The sequence below is a fragment of the Carassius gibelio genome, chromosome A19 (assembly GCF_023724105.1).
Source record: "Carassius gibelio isolate Cgi1373 ecotype wild population from Czech Republic chromosome A19, carGib1.2-hapl.c, whole genome shotgun sequence".
NCBI lineage: Eukaryota > Metazoa > Chordata > Actinopteri > Cypriniformes > Cyprinidae > Carassius > Carassius gibelio.
In genome coordinates, this window is record NC_068389.1 from 2,020,001 (window position 1) to 2,037,984 (window position 17,984).

The 17,984-nt window shown below is 38.6% G+C and overlaps 2 non-coding genes and 16 pseudogenes across 2 annotated transcripts; all 18 read left to right on the plus strand.

Moving 5' to 3' along the window:
- Nucleotides 1–1,537: 1,537 nt before the first annotated feature.
- On the plus strand, nucleotides 1,538–1,656 carry LOC127937967 (uncharacterized; annotated as a pseudogene).
- A 1,073-nt stretch (nucleotides 1,657–2,729) lies between these two features.
- On the plus strand, nucleotides 2,730–2,848 carry LOC127937968 (uncharacterized; annotated as a pseudogene).
- Nucleotides 2,849–3,920: 1,072 nt separating this feature from the next.
- LOC127936057 (uncharacterized) lies at nucleotides 3,921–4,039 on the plus strand (annotated as a pseudogene).
- A 1,076-nt stretch (nucleotides 4,040–5,115) lies between these two features.
- Nucleotides 5,116–5,234, plus strand: LOC127935969 (uncharacterized; annotated as a pseudogene).
- Nucleotides 5,235–6,311: 1,077 nt separating this feature from the next.
- On the plus strand, nucleotides 6,312–6,430 carry LOC127937969 (uncharacterized; annotated as a pseudogene).
- Nucleotides 6,431–7,503: 1,073 nt separating this feature from the next.
- LOC127936358 (uncharacterized) lies at nucleotides 7,504–7,622 on the plus strand (annotated as a pseudogene).
- Nucleotides 7,623–8,130: 508 nt separating this feature from the next.
- Nucleotides 8,131–8,249, plus strand: LOC127935970 (uncharacterized; annotated as a pseudogene).
- A 792-nt stretch (nucleotides 8,250–9,041) lies between these two features.
- LOC127937095 (uncharacterized) lies at nucleotides 9,042–9,160 on the plus strand (annotated as a pseudogene).
- A 789-nt stretch (nucleotides 9,161–9,949) lies between these two features.
- Nucleotides 9,950–10,068, plus strand: LOC127936780 (uncharacterized; annotated as a pseudogene).
- A 788-nt stretch (nucleotides 10,069–10,856) lies between these two features.
- On the plus strand, nucleotides 10,857–10,975 carry LOC127936781 (uncharacterized; annotated as a pseudogene).
- Nucleotides 10,976–11,482: 507 nt separating this feature from the next.
- Nucleotides 11,483–11,601, plus strand: LOC127936059 (uncharacterized; annotated as a pseudogene).
- A 1,075-nt stretch (nucleotides 11,602–12,676) lies between these two features.
- On the plus strand, nucleotides 12,677–12,795 carry LOC127937789 (5S ribosomal RNA). The gene has a single exon (XR_008148567.1). It is a non-coding gene; the product is annotated as a 5S ribosomal RNA (ribosomal RNA).
- Nucleotides 12,796–13,301: 506 nt separating this feature from the next.
- LOC127936060 (uncharacterized) lies at nucleotides 13,302–13,420 on the plus strand (annotated as a pseudogene).
- Nucleotides 13,421–14,494: 1,074 nt separating this feature from the next.
- Nucleotides 14,495–14,613, plus strand: LOC127937790 (5S ribosomal RNA). The gene has a single exon (XR_008148568.1). It is a non-coding gene; the product is annotated as a 5S ribosomal RNA (ribosomal RNA).
- A 788-nt stretch (nucleotides 14,614–15,401) lies between these two features.
- On the plus strand, nucleotides 15,402–15,520 carry LOC127936783 (uncharacterized; annotated as a pseudogene).
- Nucleotides 15,521–16,307: 787 nt separating this feature from the next.
- Nucleotides 16,308–16,426, plus strand: LOC127936784 (uncharacterized; annotated as a pseudogene).
- Nucleotides 16,427–16,935: 509 nt separating this feature from the next.
- Nucleotides 16,936–17,054, plus strand: LOC127935971 (uncharacterized; annotated as a pseudogene).
- A 788-nt stretch (nucleotides 17,055–17,842) lies between these two features.
- On the plus strand, nucleotides 17,843–17,961 carry LOC127936785 (uncharacterized; annotated as a pseudogene).
- The last annotated feature ends 23 nt before the right edge of the window (nucleotides 17,962–17,984 follow it).

Below are 17,984 nucleotides of genomic sequence, written 5' to 3' on the forward strand. Positions count from 1 at the left end.
TCTTTCCTACTTTTATAATGTACTGGCGAGTAGATTGGCTGATCTTTAAATAGCCTTCTCTTTGCAGCAGTCTTCGCTTATGGCCATACCAGCCTGGCTATGCCAGATCTTGTCTGATCTCGGAAGCTAAGCAGGTTTGGGCCTGGATGGGAGACCGCCTGGGAATGCCAGGTACTCTAAGCTATTTTGAAATTTTTCACTTAGTATATAATAAATTTGGCAAAAAATAGAGTCAGTGCCCGATCTCTGAATATAAGCAGGTTTGGGCCAGGTTAGTACATGGATGGGAGACTGCCTGGGAATACCAGGTGCTTTAAATTTTTGGATATTTTTCACAAATTATATAATAATCTTGCAAAAAAAAAAAAAAAAAAAAAATAGAGTCAATGCCCGATCTCTGAATCTTAGCAGGTTTAGGTCTGGTTAGTACTTGGTTGAAAGACCGCCTAGGAATACCAGGTGCTTAAAGCTTTTGGAATTTTTTAACTTAGTATATAATAAATTTGGCAAAAAATAGAGTCAATGCCCGATCTCTGAATATAAGCAGGTTTGGGCCAGGTTAGTACATGGATGGGAGACTGCCTGGGAATACCAGGTGCTTTAAATTTTTGGATATTTTTCACGAATTATATAATAATCTTGCAAAAAAAAAAAAAAAAAGAAGAAGTCAATGCCCGATCTCTGAATCTTAGCAGGTTAAGGTCTGGTTAGTACTTGAATGATAGACCGCCAAGGAATACCAGGTGCTTTAAGCTTTTGGAATTTTTTCACTTAGTATATAATAAATTTGGCAAAAAATAGAGTCAGTGCCCGATCTCTGAATATAAGCAGGTTTGGGCCAGGTTAGTACATGGATGGGAGACTGCCTGGGAATACCAGGTGCTTTAAATTTTTGGATATTTTTCACAAATTATATAATAATCTTGCAAAAAAAAAAAAAAATAGAGTCAATGCCCGATCTCTGAATCTTAGCAGGTTTAGGTCTGGTTAGTACTTGGTTGAAAGACCGCCTAGGAATACCAGGTGCTTAAAGCTTTTGGAATTTTTTCACTTAGTATATAATAAATTTGGCAAAAAATAGAGTCAATGCCCGATCTCTGAATATAAGCAGGTTTGGGCCAGGTTAGTACATGGATGGGAGACTGCCTGGGAATACCAGGTGCTTTAAATTTTTGGATATTTTTCACGAATTATATAATAATCTTGCAAAAAAAAAAAAAAAGAAGAAGTCAATGCCCGATCTCTGAATCTTAGCAGGTTAAGGTCTGGTTAGTACTTGAATGATAGACCGCCAAGGAATACCAGGTGCTTTAAGCTTTTGGAATTTTTTCACTTAGTATATAATAAATTTGGCAAAAAATAGAGTCAATGCCCGATCTCTGAACAAAAGCAGGTTTGGGCCAGGTTAGTACTTGGATGAGAGACCGCCTAGGAATACCAGGTGCTTTAAGCTTTTGGGGTTTCTTTCCTACTTTTATAATGTACTGGCGAGTAGATTGGCTGATCTTTAAATAGCCTTCTCTTTGCAGCAGTCTTCGCTTATGGCCATACCAGCCTGGCTATGCCCGATCTTGTCTGATCTCGTAAGCTAAGCAGGTTTGGGCCTGGTTAGTGCCTGGATGGGAGACCGCCTGGGAATACCAGGTACTGTAAGCTTTTTTGAAATTTTTCACTTAGTATATAATAATTTTGCCAAAAAATAGAGTCAATGCCCGATCTCTGAATATAAGCAGGTTTGCGCCAGGTTAGTACATGGATGGGAGACTGCCTGGGAATATCAGGTGCTTTAAATTTTTGGATATTTTTCACGAATTATATAATATTCTTGCAAAAAAAAAAAAAAAAAAAAAAGAGTCAATGCCCGATCTCTGAATCTTAGCAGGTTTAGGTCTGGTTAGTACTTGGATGAGAGACCGCCAAGGAATACCAGGTGCTTTAAGCTTTTGGAATTTTTTCACTTAGTATATAATAAATTTGGCAAAAAATAGAGTCAGTGCCCGATCTCTGAATATAAGCAGGTTTGGGCCAGGTTAGTACATGGATGGGAGACTGCCTGGGAACACCAGGTGCTTTAAATTTTTGGATATTTTTCACAAATTATATAATAATCTTGCAAAAAAAAAAAAAAAAAAATAGAGTCAATGCCCGATCTCTGAATCTTAGCAGGTTTAGGTCTGGTTAGTACTTGGTTGAAAGACCGCCTAGGAATACCAGGTGCTTAAAGCTTTTGGAATTTTTTCACTTAGTATATAATAAATTTGGCAAAAAATAGAGTCAATGCCCGATCTCTGAATATAAGCAGGTTTGGGCCAGGTTAGTACATGGATGGGAGACTGCCTGGGAATACCAGGTGCTTTAAATTGTTGGATATTTTTCACGAATTATATAATAATCTTGCAAAAAAAAAAAAAAAAGAAGAAGTCAATGCCCGATCTCTGAATCTTAGCAGGTTAAGGTCTGGTTAGTACTTGAATGATAGACCGCCAAGGAATACCAGGTGCTTTAAGCTTTTGGAATTTTTTCACTTAGTATATAATAAATTTGGCAAAAAATAGAGTCAATGCCCGATCTCTGAATATAAGCAGGTTTGGGCCAGGTTAGTACTTGGATGAGAGACCGCCTAGGAATACCAGGTGCTTTAAGCTTTTGGGGTTTCTTTCCTACTTTTATAATGTACTGGCGAGTAGATTGGCTGATCTTTAAATAGCCTTCTCTTTGCAGCAGTCTTCGCTTATGGCCATACCAGCCTGGCTATGCCCGATCTTGTCTGATCTCGTAAGCTAAGCAGGTTTGGGCCTGGTTAGTGCCTGGATGGGAGACCGCCTGGGAATACCAGGTACTGTAAGCTTTTTTGAAATTTTTCACTTAGTATATAATAATTTTGCCAAAAAATAGAGTCAATGCCCGATCTCTGAATATAAGCAGGTTTGCGCCAGGTTAGTACATGGATGGGAGACTGCCTGGGAATATCAGGTGCTTTAAATTTTTGGATATTTTTCACGAATTATATAATATTCTTGCAAAAAAAAAAAAAAAAAAAAAAGAGTCAATGCCCGATCTCTGAATCTTAGCAGGTTTAGGTCTGGTTAGTACTTGGATGAGAGACCGCCAAGGAATACCAGGTGCTTTAAGCTTTTGGAATTTTTTCACTTAGTATATAATAAATTTGGAAAAAAATAGAGTCAGTGCCCGATCTCTGAATATAAGCAGGTTTGGGCCAGGTTAGTAAATGGATGGGAGACTGCCTGGGAATACCAGGTGCTTTAAATTTTTGGATATTTTTCACAAATTATATAATAATCTTGAAAAAAAAAAAAAAAAAATAGAGTCAATGCCCGATCTCTGAATCTTAGCAGGTTTAGGTCTGGTTAGTACTTGGTTGAAAGACCGCCTAGGAATACCAGGTGCTTAAAGCTTTTGGAATTTTTTCACTTAGTATATAATAAATTTGGCAAAAAATAGAGTCAATGCCCGATCTCTGAATATAAGCAGGTTTGGGCCAGGTTAGTACATGGATGGGAGACTGCCTGGGAATACCAGGTGCTTTAAATTTTTGGATATTTTTCACGAATTATATAATAATCTTGCAAAAAAAAAAAAAAAAAGAAGAAGTCAATGCCCGATCTCTGAATCTTAGCAGGTTAAGGTCTGGTTAGTACTTGAATGATAGACCGCCAAGGAATACCAGGTGCTTTAAGCTTTTGGAATTTTTTCACTTAGTATATAATAAATTTGGCAAAAAATAGAGTCAATGCCCGATCTCTGAATATAAGCAGGTTTGGGCCAGGTTAGTACTTGGATGAGAGACCGCCTAGGAATACCAGGTGCTTTAAGCTTTTGGGGTTTCTTTCCTACTTTTATAATGTACTGGCGAGTAGATTGGCTGATCTTTAAATAGCCTTCTCTTTGCAGCAGTCTTCGCTTATGGCCATACCAGCCTGGCTATGCCCGATCTTGTCTGATCTCGGAAGCTAAGCAGGTTTGGGCCTGGTTAGTGCCTGGATGGGAGACCGCCTGGGAATGCCAGGTACTCTAAGCTATTTTGAAATTTTTCACTTAGTATATAATAATTTTGCCAAAAAATAGAGTCAATGCCCGATCTCTGAATATAAGCAGGTTTGCGCCAGGTTAGTACATGGATGGGAGACTGCCTGGGAATATCAGGTGCTTTAAATTTTTGGATATTTTTCACGAATTATATAATAATCTTGCAAAAAAAAAAAAAAAAAAAAAAAGAGTCAATGCCCGATCTCTGAATCTTAGCAGGTTTAGGTCTGGTTAGTACTTGGATGAGAGACCGCCAAGGAATACCAGGTGCTTTAAGCTTTTGGAATTTTTTCACTTAGTATATAATAAATTTGGCAAAAAATAGAGTCAGTGCCCGATCTCTGAATATAAGCAGGTTTGGGCCAGGTTAGTACATGGATGGGAGACTGCCTGGGAATGCCAGGTGCTTTAAATTTTTGGATATTTTTCACAAATTATATAATAATCTTGCAAAAAAAAAAAAAAAAATAGAGTCAATGCCCGATCTCTGAATCTTAGCAGGTTTAGGTCTGGTTAGTACTTGGTTGAAAGACCGCCTAGGAATACCAGGTGCTTAAAGCTTTTGGAATTTTTTCACTTAGTATATAATAAATTTGGCAAAAAATAGAGTCAATGCCCGATCTCTGAATATAAGCAGGTTTGGGCCAGGTTAGTACATGGATGGGAGACTGCCTGGGAATACCAGGTGCTTTAAATTTTTGGATATTTTTCACGAATTATATAATAATCTTGCAAAAAAAAAAAAAAATAAAAGAAGAAGTCAATTCCCGATCTCTGAATCTTAGCAGGTTAAGGTCTGGTTAGTACTTGAATGATAGACCGCCAAGGAATACCAGGTGCTTTAAGCTTTTGGAATTTTTTCACTTAGTATATAATAAATTTGGCAAAAAATAGAGTCAATGCCCGATCTCTGAATATAAGCAGGTTTGGGCCAGGTTAGTACTTGGATGAGAGACCGCCTAGGAATACCAGGTGCTTTAAGCTTTTGGGGTTTCTTTCCTACTTTTATAATGTACTGGCGAGTAGATTGGCTGATCTTTAAATAGCCTTCTCTTTGCAGCAGTCTTCGCTTATGGCCATACCAGCCTGGCTATGCCCGATCTTGTCTGATCTCGTAAGCTAAGCAGGTTTGGGCCTGGTTAGTGCCTGGATGGGAGACCGCCTGGGAATACCAGGTACTGTAAGCATTTTTGAAATTTTTCACTTAGTATATAATAATTTTGCCAAAAAATAGAGTCAATGCCCGATCTCTGAATATAAGCAGGTTTGCGCCAGGTTAGTACATGGATGGGAGACTGCCTGGGAATATCAGGTGCTTTAAATTTTTGGATATTTTTCACGAATTATATAATAATCTTGCAAAAAAAAAAAAACAAAAAAAAAAAAGAGTCAATGCCCGATCTCTGAATCTTAGCAGGTTTAGGTCTGGTTAGTACTTGGATGAGAGACCGCCAAGGAATACCAGGTGCTTTAAGCTTTTGGAATTTTTTCACTTAGTATATAATAAATTTGGCAAAAAATAGAGTCAGTGCCCGATCTCTGAATATAAGCAGGTTTGGGCCAGGTTAGTACATGGATGGGAGACTGCCTGGGAACACCAGGTGCTTTAAATTTTTGGATATTTTTCACAAATTATATAATAATCTTGCAAAAAAAAAAAAAAAAAAATAGAGTCAATGCCCGATCTCTGAATCTTAGCAGGTTTAGGTCTGGTTAGTACTTGGTTGAAAGACCGCCTAGGAATACCAGGTGCTTAAAGCTTTTGGAATTTTTTCACTTAGTATATAATAAATTTGGCAAAAAATAGAGTCAATGCCCGATCTCTGAATATAAGCAGGTTTGGGCCAGGTTAGTACATGGATGGGAGACTGCCTGGGAATACCAGGTGCTTTAAATTGTTGGATATTTTTCACGAATTATATAATAATCTTGCAAAAAAAAAAAAAAAAGAAGAAGTCAATGCCCGATCTCTGAATCTTAGCAGGTTAAGGTCTGGTTAGTACTTGAATGATAGACCGCCAAGGAATACCAGGTGCTTTAAGCTTTTGGAATTTTTTCACTTAGTATATAATAAATTTGGCAAAAAATAGAGTCAATGCCCGATCTCTGAATATAAGCAGGTTTGGGCCAGGTTAGTACTTGGATGAGAGACCGCCTAGGAATACCAGGTGCTTTAAGCTTTTGGGGTTTCTTTCCTACTTTTATAATGTACTGGCGAGTAGATTGGCTGATCTTTAAATAGCCTTCTCTTTGCAGCAGTCTTCGCTTATGGCCATACCAGCCTGGCTATGCCCGATCTTGTCTGATCTCGTAAGCTAAGCAGGTTTGGGCCTGGTTAGTGCCTGGATGGGAGACCGCCTGGGAATACCAGGTACTGTAAGCTTTTTTGAAATTTTTCACTTAGTATATAATAATTTTGCCAAAAAATAGAGTCAATGCCCGATCTCTGAATATAAGCAGGTTTGCGCCAGGTTAGTACATGGATGGGAGACTGCCTGGGAATATCAGGTGCTTTAAATTTTTGGATATTTTTCACGAATTATATAATATTCTTGCAAAAAAAAAAAAAAAAAAAAAGAGTCAATGCCCGATCTCTGAATCTTAGCAGGTTTAGGTCTGGTTAGTACTTGGATGAGAGACCGCCAAGGAATACCAGGTGCTTTAAGCTTTTGGAATTTTTTCACTTAGTATATAATAAATTTGGAAAAAAATAGAGTCAGTGCCCGATCTCTGAATATAAGCAGGTTTGGGCCAGGTTAGTAAATGGATGGGAGACTGCCTGGGAATACCAGGTGCTTTAAATTTTTGGATATTTTTCACAAATTATATAATAATCTTGCAAAAAAAAAAAAAAAAAAATAGAGTCAATGCCCGATCTCTGAATCTTAGCAGGTTTAGGTCTGGTTAGTACTTGGTTGAAAGACCGCCTAGGAATACCAGGTGCTTAAAGCTTTTGGAATTTTTTCACTTAGTATATAATAAATTTGGCAAAAAATAGAGTCAATGCCCGATCTCTGAATATAAGCAGGTTTGGGCCAGGTTAGTACATGGATGGGAGACTGCCTGGGAATACCAGGTGCTTTAAATTTTTGGATATTTTTCACGAATTATATAATAATCTTGCAAAAAAAAAAAAAAAAAGAAGAAGTCAATGCCCGATCTCTGAATCTTAGCAGGTTAAGGTCTGGTTAGTACTTGAATGATAGACCGCCAAGGAATACCAGGTGCTTTAAGCTTTTGGAATTTTTTCACTTAGTATATAATAAATTTGGCAAAAAATAGAGTCAATGCCCGATCTCTGAATATAAGCAGGTTTGGGCCAGGTTAGTACTTGGATGAGAGACCGCCTAGGAATACCAGGTGCTTTAAGCTTTTGGGGTTTCTTTCCTACTTTTATAATGTACTGGCGAGTAGATTGGCTGATCTTTAAATAGCCTTCTCTTTGCAGCAGTCTTCGCTTATGGCCATACCAGCCTGGCTATGCCCGATCTTGTCTGATCTCGGAAGCTAAGCAGGTTTGGGCCTGGTTAGTGCCTGGATGGGAGTCCGCCTGGGAATGCCAGGTACTCTAAGCTATTTTGAAATTTTTCACTTAGTATATAATAATTTTGCCAAAAAATAGAGTCAATGCCCGATCTCTGAATATAAGCAGGTTTGCGCCAGGTTAGTACATGGATGGGAGACTGCCTGGGAATATCAGGTGCTTTAAATTTTTGGATATTTTTCACGAATTATATAATAATCTTGCAAAAAAAAAAATAAATAAAAGAAGAAGTCAATGCCCGATCTCTGAATCTTAGCAGGTTAAGGTCTGGTTAGTACTTGAATGATAGACCGCCAAGGAATACCAGGTGCTTTAAGCTTTTGGAATTTTTTCACTTAGTATATAATAAATTTGGCAAAAAATAGAGTCAATGCCCGATCTCTGAATATAAGCAGGTTTGGGCCAGGTTAGTACTTGGATGAGAGACCGCCTAGGAATACCAGGTGCTTTAAGCTTTTGGGGTTTCTTTCCTACTTTTATAATGTACTGGCGAGTAGATTGGCTGATCTTTAAATAGCCTTCTCTTTGCAGCAGTCTTCGCTTATGGCCATACCAGCCTGGCTATGCCCGATCTTGTCTGATCTCGTAAGCTAAGCAGGTTTGGGCCTGGTTAGTGCCTGGATGGGAGACCGCCTGGGAATACCAGGTACTGTAAGCATTTTTGAAATTTTTCACTTAGTATATAATAATTTTGCCAAAAAATAGAGTCAATGCCCGATCTCTGAATATAAGCAGGTTTGCGCCAGGTTAGTACATGGATGGGAGACTGCCTGGGAATATCAGGTGCTTTAAATTTTTGGATATTTTTCACGAATTATATAATAATCTTGCAAAAAAAAAAAAACAAAAAAAAAAAAGAGTCAATGCCCGATCTCTGAATCTTAGCAGGTTTAGGTCTGGTTAGTACTTGGATGAGAGACCGCCAAGGAATACCAGGTGCTTTAAGCTTTTGGAATTTTTTCACTTAGTATATAATAAATTTGGCAAAAAATAGAGTCAATGCCCGATCTCTGAATATAAGCAGGTTTGGGCCAGGTTAGTACATGGATGGGAGACTGCCTGGGAATACCAGGTGCTTTAAATTTTTGGATATTTTTCACGAATTATATAATAATCTTGCAAAAAAAAAAAAAAAGAAGAAGTCAATGCCCGATCTCTGAATCTTAGCAGGTTAAGGTCTGGTTAGTATTTGAATGATAGACCGCCAAGGAATACCAGGTGCTTTAAGCTTTTGGAATTTTTTCACTTAGTATATAATAAATTTGGCAAAAAATAGAGTCAATGCCCGATCTCTGAATATAAGCAGGTTTGGGCCAGGTTAGTACTTGGATGAGAGACCGCCTAGGAATACCAGGTGCTTTAAGCATTTGGGGTTTCTTTCCTACTTTTATAATGTACTGGCGAGTAGATTGGCTGATCTTTAAATAGCCTTCTCTTTGCAGCAGTCTTCGCTTATGGCCATACCAGCCTGGCTATGCTCGATCTTGTCTGATCTTGGAAGCTAAGCAGGTTTGGGCCTGGTTAGTGCCTGGATGGGAGACCGCCTGGGAATGCCAGGTACTCTAAGCTATTTTGAAATTTTTCACTTAGTATATAATAATTTTGCCAAAAAATAGAGTCAATGCCCGATCTCTGAATATAAGCAGGTTTGCGCCAGGTTAGTACATGGATGGGAGACTGCCTGGGAATATCAGGTGCTTTAAATTTTTGGATATTTTTCACGAATTATATAATAATCTTGCAAAAAAAAAAAAAAAAAAAAAAAAGAGTCAATGCCCGATCTCTGAATCTTAGCAGGTTTAGGTCTGGTTAGTACTTGGATGAGAGACCGCCAAGGAATACCAGGTGCTTTAAGCTTTTGGAATTTTTTCACTTAGTATATAATAAATTTGGCAAAAAATAGAGTCAGTGCCCGATCTCTGAATATAAGCAGGTTTGGGCCAGGTTAGTACATGGATGGGAGACTGCCTGGGAATACCAGGTGCTTTAAATTTTTGGATATTTTTCACGAATTATATAATAATCTTGCAAAAAAAAAAAAAAGAAGAAGTCAATGCCCGATCTCTGAATCTTAGCAGGTTAAGGTCTGGTTAGTACTTGAATGATAGACCGCCAAGGAATACCAGGTGCTTTAAGCTTTTGGAATTTTTTCACTTAGTATATAATAAATTTGGCAAAAAATAGAGTCAATGCCCGATCTCTGAATATAAGCAGGTTTGGGCCAGGTTAGTACTTGGATGAGAGACCGCCTAGGAATACCAGGTGCTTTAAGCATTTGGGGTTTCTTTCCTACTTTTATAATGTACTGGCGAGTAGATTGGCTGATCTTTAAATAGCCTTCTCTTTGCAGCAGTCTTCGCTTATGGCCATACCAGCCTGGCTATGCCCGATCTTGTCTGATCTTGGAAGCTAAGCAGGTTTGGGCCTGGTTAGTGCCTGGATGGGAGACCGCCTGGGAATGCCAGGTACTCTAAGCTATTTTGAAATTTTTCACTTAGTATATAATAATTTTGCCAAAAAATAGAGTCAATGCCCGATCTCTGAATATAAGCAGGTTTGCGCCAGGTTAGTACATGGATGGGAGACTGCCTGGGAATATCAGGTGCTTTAAATTTTTGGATATTTTTCACGAATTATATAATAATCTTGCAAAAAAAAAAAAAAAAAAAAAAAGAGTCAATGCCCGATCTCTGAATCTTAGCAGGTTTAGGTCTGGTTAGTACTTGGATGAGAGACCGCCAAGGAATACCAGGTGCTTTAAGCTTTTGGAATTTTTTCACTTAGTATATAATAAATTTGGCAAAAAATAGAGTCAGTGCCCGATCTCTGAATATAAGCAGGTTTGGGCCAGGTTAGTACATGGATGGGAGACTGCCTGGGAATACCAGGTGCTTTAAATTTTTGGATATTTTTCACGAATTATATAATAATCTTGCAAAAAAAAAAAAAAGAAGAAGTCAATGCCCGATCTCTGAATCTTAGCAGGTTAAGGTCTGGTTAGTACTTGAATGATAGACCGCCAAGGAATACCAGGTGCTTTAAGCTTTTGGAATTTTTTCACTTAGTATATAATAAATTTGGCAAAAAATAGAGTCAATGCCCGATCTCTGAATATAAGCAGGTTTGGGCCAGGTTAGTACTTGGATGAGAGACCGCCTAGGAATACCAGGTGCTTTAAGCATTTGGGGTTTCTTTCCTACTTTTATAATGTACTGGCGAGTAGATTGGCTGATCTTTAAATAGCCTTCTCTTTGCAGCAGTCTTCGCTTATGGCCATACCAGCCTGGCTATGCCCGATCTTGTCTGATCTTGGAAGCTAAGCAGGTTTGGGCCTGGTTAGTGCCTGGATGGGAGACCGCCTGGGAATGCCAGGTACTCTAAGCTATTTTGAAATTTTTCACTTAGTATATAATAATTTTGCCAAAAAATAGAGTCAATGCCCGATCTCTGAATATAAGCAGGTTTGCGCCAGGTTAGTACATGGATGGGAGACTGCCTGGGAATATCAGGTGCTTTAAATTTTTGGATATTTTTCACGAATTATATAATAATCTTGCAAAAAAAAAAAAAAAAAAAAAAAGAGTCAATGCCCGATCTCTGAATCTTAGCAGGTTAAGGTCTGGTTAGTACTTGAATGATAGACCGCCAAGGAATACCAGGTGCTTTAAGCTTTTGGAATTTTTTCACTTAGTATATAATAAATTTGGCAAAAAATAGAGTCAATGCCCGATCTCTGAATATAAGCAGGTTTGGGCCAGGTTAGTACTTGGATGAGAGACCGCCTAGGAATACCAGGTGCTTTAAGCTTTTGGGGTTTCTTTCCTACTTTTATAATGTACTGGCGAGTAGATTGGCTGATCTTTAAATAGCCTTCTCTTTGCAGCAGTCTTCGCTTATGGCCATACCAGCCTGGCTATGCCCGATCTTGTCTGATCTCGGAAGCTAAGCAGGTTTGGGCCTGGTTAGTGCCTGGATGGGAGACCGCCTGGGAATGCCAGGTACTCTAAGCTATTTTGAAATTTTTCACTTAGTATATAATAATTTTGCCAAAAAATAGAGTCAATGCCCGATCTCTGAATATAAGCAGGTTTGCGCCAGGTTAGTACATGGATGGGAGACTGCCTGGGAATATCAGGTGCTTTAAATTTTTGGATATTTTTCACGAATTATATAATAATCTTGCAAAAAAAAAAAAAAAAAAAAAGAGTCAATGCCCGATCTCTGAATCTTAGCAGGTTTAGGTCTGGTTAGTACTTGGATGAGAGACCGCCAAGGAATACCAGGTGCTTTAAGCTTTTGGAATTTTTTCACTTAGTATATAATAAATTTGGCAAAAAATAGAGTCAGTGCCCGATCTCTGAATATAAGCAGGTTTGGGCCAGGTTAGTACATGGATGGGAGACTGCCTGGGAATGCCAGGTGCTTTAAATTTTTGGATATTTTTCACAAATTATATAATAATCTTGCAAAAAAAAAAAAAAAAATAGAGTCAATGCCCGATCTCTGAATCTTAGCAGGTTTAGGTCTGGTTAGTACTTGGTTGAAAGACCGCCTAGGAATACCAGGTGCTTAAAGCTTTTGGAATTTTTTCACTTAGTATATAATAAATTTGGCAAAAAATAGAGTCAATGCCCGATCTCTGAATATAAGCAGGTTTGGGCCAGGTTAGTACATGGATGGGAGACTGCCTGGGAATACCAGGTGCTTTACATTTTTGGATATTTTTCACGAATTATATAATAATCTTGCAAAAAAAAAATAAAAATAAAAGAAGAAGTCAATGCCCGATCTCTGAATCTTAGCAGGTTAAGGTCTGGTTAGTACTTGAATGATAGACCGCCAAGGAATACCAGGTGCTTTAAGCTTTTGGAATTTTTTCACTTAGTATATAATAAATTTGGCAAAAAATAGAGTCAATGCCCGATCTCTGAATATAAGCAGGTTTGGGCCAGGTTAGTACTTGGATGAGAGACCGCCTAGGAATACCAGGTGCTTTAAGCTTTTGGGGTTTCTTTCCTACTTTTATAATGTACTGGCGAGTAGATTGGCTGATCTTTAAATAGCCTTCTCTTTGCAGCAGTCTTCGCTTATGGCCATACCAGCCTGGCTATGCCCGATCTTGTCTGATCTCGGAAGCTAAGCAGGTTTGGGCCTGGTTAGTGCCTGGATGGGAGACCGCCTGGGAATACCAGGTACTGTAAGCATTTTTGAAATTTTTCACTTAGTATATAATAATTTTGCCAAAAAATAGAGTCAATGCCCGATCTCTGAATATAAGCAGGTTTGCGCCAGGTTAGTACATGGATGGGAGACTGCCTGGGAATATCAGGTGCTTTAAATTTTTGGATATTTTTCACGAATTATATAATAATCTTGCAAAAAAAAAACAAAAAAAAAAAGAGTCAATGCCCGATCTCTGAATCTTAGCAGGTTAAGGTCTGGTTAGTACTTGAATGATAGACCGCCAAGGAATACCAGGTGCTTTAAGCTTTTGGAATTTTTTCACTTAGTATATAATAAATTTGGCAAAAAATAGAGTCAATGCCCGATCTCTGAATATAAGCAGGTTTGGGCCAGGTTAGTACTTGGATGAGAGACCGCCTAGGAATACCAGGTGCTTTAAGCTTTTGGGGTTTCTTTCCTACTTTTATAATGTACTGGCGAGTAGATTGGCTGATCTTTAAATAGCCTTCTCTTTGCAGCAGTCTTCGCTTATGGCCATACCAGCCTGGCTATGCCCGATCTTGTCTGATCTCGGAAGCTAAGCAGGTTTGGGCCTGGTTAGTGCCTGGATGGGAGACCGCCTGGGAATGCCAGGTACTCTAAGCTATTTTGAAATTTTTCACTTAGTATATAATAATTTTGCCAAAAAATAGAGTCAATGCCCGATCTCTGAATATAAGCAGGTTTGCGCCAGGTTAGTACATGGATGGGAGACTGCCTGGGAATATCAGGTGCTTTAAATTTTTGGATATTTTTCACGAATTATATAATAATCTTGCAAAAAAAAAAAAAAAAAAAAAGAGTCAATGCCCGATCTCTGAATCTTAGCAGGTTTAGGTCTGGTTAGTACTTGGATGAGAGACCGCCAAGGAATACCAGGTGCTTTAAGCTTTTGGAATTTTTTCACTTAGTATATAATAAATTTGGCAAAAAATAGAGTCAGTGCCCGATCTCTGAATATAAGCAGGTTTGGGTCAGGTTAGTACATGGATGGGAGACTGCCTGGGAATGCCAGGTGCTTTAAATTTTTGGATATTTTTCACAAATTATATAATAATCTTGCAAAAAAAAAAAAAAAAATAGAGTCAATGCCCGATCTCTGAATCTTAGCAGGTTTAGGTCTGGTTAGTACTTGGTTGAAAGACCGCCTAGGAATACCAGGTGCTTAAAGCTTTTGGAATTTTTTCACTTAGTATATAATAAATTTGGCAAAAAATAGAGTCAATGCCCGATCTCTGAATATAAGCAGGTTTGGGCCAGGTTAGTACATGGATGGGAGACTGCCTGGGAATACCAGGTGCTTTACATTTTTGGATATTTTTCACGAATTATATAATAATCTTGCAAAAAAAAATAAAAATAAAAGAAGAAGTCAATGCCCGATCTCTGAATCTTAGCAGGTTAAGGTCTGGTTAGTACTTGAATGATAGACCGCCAAGGAATACCAGGTGCTTTAAGCTTTTGGAATTTTTTCACTTAGTATATAATAAATTTGGCAAAAAATAGAGTCAATGCCCGATCTCTGAATATAAGCAGGTTTGGGCCAGGTTAGTACTTGGATGAGAGACCGCCTAGGAATACCAGGTGCTTTAAGCTTTTGGGGTTTCTTTCCTACTTTTATAATGTACTGGCGAGTAGATTGGCTGATCTTTAAATAGCCTTCTCTTTGCAGCAGTCTTCGCTTATGGCCATACCAGCCTGGCTATGCCCGATCTTGTCTGATCTCGGAAGCTAAGCAGGTTTGGGCCTGGTTAGTGCCTGGATGGGAGACCGCCTGGGAATACCAGGTACTGTAAGCATTTTTGAAATTTTTCACTTAGTATATAATAATTTTGCCAAAAAATAGAGTCAATGCCCGATCTCTGAATATAAGCAGGTTTGCGCCAGGTTAGTACATGGATGGGAGACTGCCTGGGAATATCAGGTGCTTTAAATTTTTGGATATTTTTCACGAATTATATAATAATCTTGCAAAAAAAAAACAAAAAAAAAAAAGAGTCAATGCCCGATCTCTGAATCTTAGCAGGTTTAGGTCTGGTTAGTACTTGGATGAGAGACCGCCAAGGAATACCAGGTGCTTTAAGCTTTTGGAATTTTTTCACTTAGTATATAATAAATTTGGCAAAAAATAGAGTCAGTGCCCGATCTCTGAATATAAGCAGGTTTGGGCCAGGTTAGTACATGGATGGGAGACTGCCTGGGAATACCAGGTGCTTTAAATTTTTGGATATTTTTCACGAATTATATAATAATCTTGCAAAAAAAAAAAAAAGAAGAAGTCAATGCCCGATCTCTGAATCTTAGCAGGTTAAGGTCTGGTTAGTACTTGAATGATAGACCGCCAAGGAATACCAGGTGCTTTAAGCTTTTGGAATTTTTTCACTTAGTATATAATAAATTTGGCAAAAAATAGAGTCAATGCCCGATCTCTGAATATAAGCAGGTTTGGGCCAGGTTAGTACTTGGATGAGAGACCGCCTAGGAATACCAGGTGCTTTAAGCATTTGGGGTTTCTTTCCTACTTTTATAATGTACTGGCGAGTAGATTGGCTGATCTTTAAATAGCCTTCTCTTTGCAGCAGTCTTCGCTTATGGCCATACCAGCCTGGCTATGCCCGATCTTGTCTGATCTTGGAAGCTAAGCAGGTTTGGGCCTGGTTAGTGCCTGGATGGGAGACCGCCTGGGAATGCCAGGTACTCTAAGCTATTTTGAAATTTTTCACTTAGTATATAATAATTTTGCCAAAAAATAGAGTCAATGCCCGATCTCTGAATATAAGCAGGTTTGCGCCAGGTTAGTACATGGATGGGAGACTGCCTGGGAATATCAGGTGCTTTAAATTTTTGGATATTTTTCACGAATTATATAATAATCTTGCAAAAAAAAACAAAAAAAAAAAAGAGTCAATGCCCGATCTCTGAATCTTAGCAGGTTTAGGTCTGGTTAGTACTTGGATGAGAGACCGCCAAGGAATACCAGGTGCTTTAAGCTTTTGGAATTTTTTCACTTAGTATATAATAAATTTGGCAAAAAATAGAGTCAGTGCCCGATCTCTGAATATAAGCAGGTTTGGGCCAGGTTAGTACATGGATGGGAGACTGCCTGGGAATACCAGGTGCTTTAAATTTTTGGATATTTTTCACGAATTATATAATAATCTTGCAAAAAAAAAAAAAAGAAGAAGTCAATGCCCGATCTCTGAATCTTAGCAGGTTAAGGTCTGGTTAGTACTTGAATGATAGACCGCCAAGGAATACCAGGTGCTTTAAGCTTTTGGAATTTTTTCACTTAGTATATAATAAATTTGGCAAAAAATAGAGTCAATGCCCGATCTCTGAATATAAGCAGGTTTGGGCCAGGTTAGTACTTGGATGAGAGACCGCCTAGGAATACCAGGTGCTTTAAGCATTTGGGGTTTCTTTCCTACTTTTATAATGTACTGGCGAGTAGATTGGCTGATCTTTAAATAGCCTTCTCTTTGCAGCAGTCTTCGCTTATGGCCATACCAGCCTGGCTATGCCCGATCTTGTCTGATCTTGGAAGCTAAGCAGGTTTGGGCCTGGTTAGTGCCTGGATGGGAGACCGCCTGGGAATGCCAGGTACTCTAAGCTATTTTGAAATTTTTCACTTAGTATATAATAATTTTGCCAAAAAATAGAGTCAATGCCCGATCTCTGAATATAAGCAGGTTTGCGCCAGGTTAGTACATGGATGGGAGACTGCCTGGGAATATCAGGTGCTTTAAATTTTTGGATATTTTTCACGAATTATATAATAATCTTGCAAAAAAATAAAAAAAATAAAAGAAGAAGTCAATGCCCGATCTCTGAATCTTAGCAGGTTAAGGTCTGGTTAGTACTTGAATGATAGACCGCCAAGGAATACCAGGTGCTTTAAGCTTTTGGAATTTTTTCACTTAGTATATAATAAATTTGGCAAAAAATAGAGTCAATGCCCGATCTCTGAATATAAGCAGGTTTGGGCCAGGTTAGTACTTGGATGAGAGACCGCCTAGGAATACCAGGTGCTTTAAGCTTTTGGGGTTTCTTTCCTACTTTTATAATGTACTGGCGAGTAGATTGGCTGATCTTTAAATAGCCTTCTCTTTGCAGCAGTCTTCGCTTATGGCCATACCAGCCTGGCTATGCCCGATCTTGTCTGATCTCGTAAGCTAAGCAGGTTTGGGCCTGGTTAGTGCCTGGATGGGAGACCGCCTGGGAATACCAGGTACTGTAAGCATTTTTGAAATTTTTCACTTAGTATATAATAATTTTGCCAAAAAATAGAGTCAATGCCCGATCTCTGAATATAAGCAGGTTTGCGCCAGGTTAGTACATGGATGGGAGACTGCCTGGGAATATCAGGTGCTTTAAATTTTTGGATATTTTTCACGAATTATATAATAATCTTGCAAAAAAAAAACAAAAAAAAAAAAGAGTCAATGCCCGATCTCTGAATCTTAGCAGGTTTAGGTCTGGTTAGTACTTGGATGAGAGACCGCCAAGGAATACCAGGTGCTTTAAGCTTTTGGAATTTTTTCACTTAGTATATAATAAATTTGGCAAAAAATAGAGTCAGTGCCCGATCTCTGAATATAAGCAGGTTTGGGCCAGGTTAGTACATGGATGGGAGACTGCCTGGGAATACCAGGTGCTTTAAATTTTTGGATATTTTTCACGAATTATATAATAATCTTGCAAAAAAAAAAAAAAGAAGAAGTCAATGCCCGATCTCTGAATCTTAGCAGGATAAGGTCTGGTTAGTACTTGAATGATAGACCGCCAAGGAATACCAGGTGCTTTAAGCTTTTGGAATTTTTTCACTTAGTATATAATAAATTTGGCAAAAAATAGAGTCAATGCCCGATCTCTGAATATAAGCAGGTTTGGGCCAGGTTAGTACTTGGATGAGAGACCGCCTAGGAATACCAGGTGCTTTAAGCATTTGGGGTTTCTTTCCTACTTTTATAATGTACTGGCGAGTAGATTGGCTGATCTTTAAATAGCCTTCTCTTTGCAGCAGTCTTCGCTTATGGCCATACCAGCCTGGCTATGCCCGATCTTGTCTGATCTTGGAAGCTAAGCAGGTTTGGGCCTGGTTAGTGCCTGGATGGGAGACCGCCTGGGAATGCCAGGTACTCTAAGCTATTTTGAAATTTTTCACTTAGTA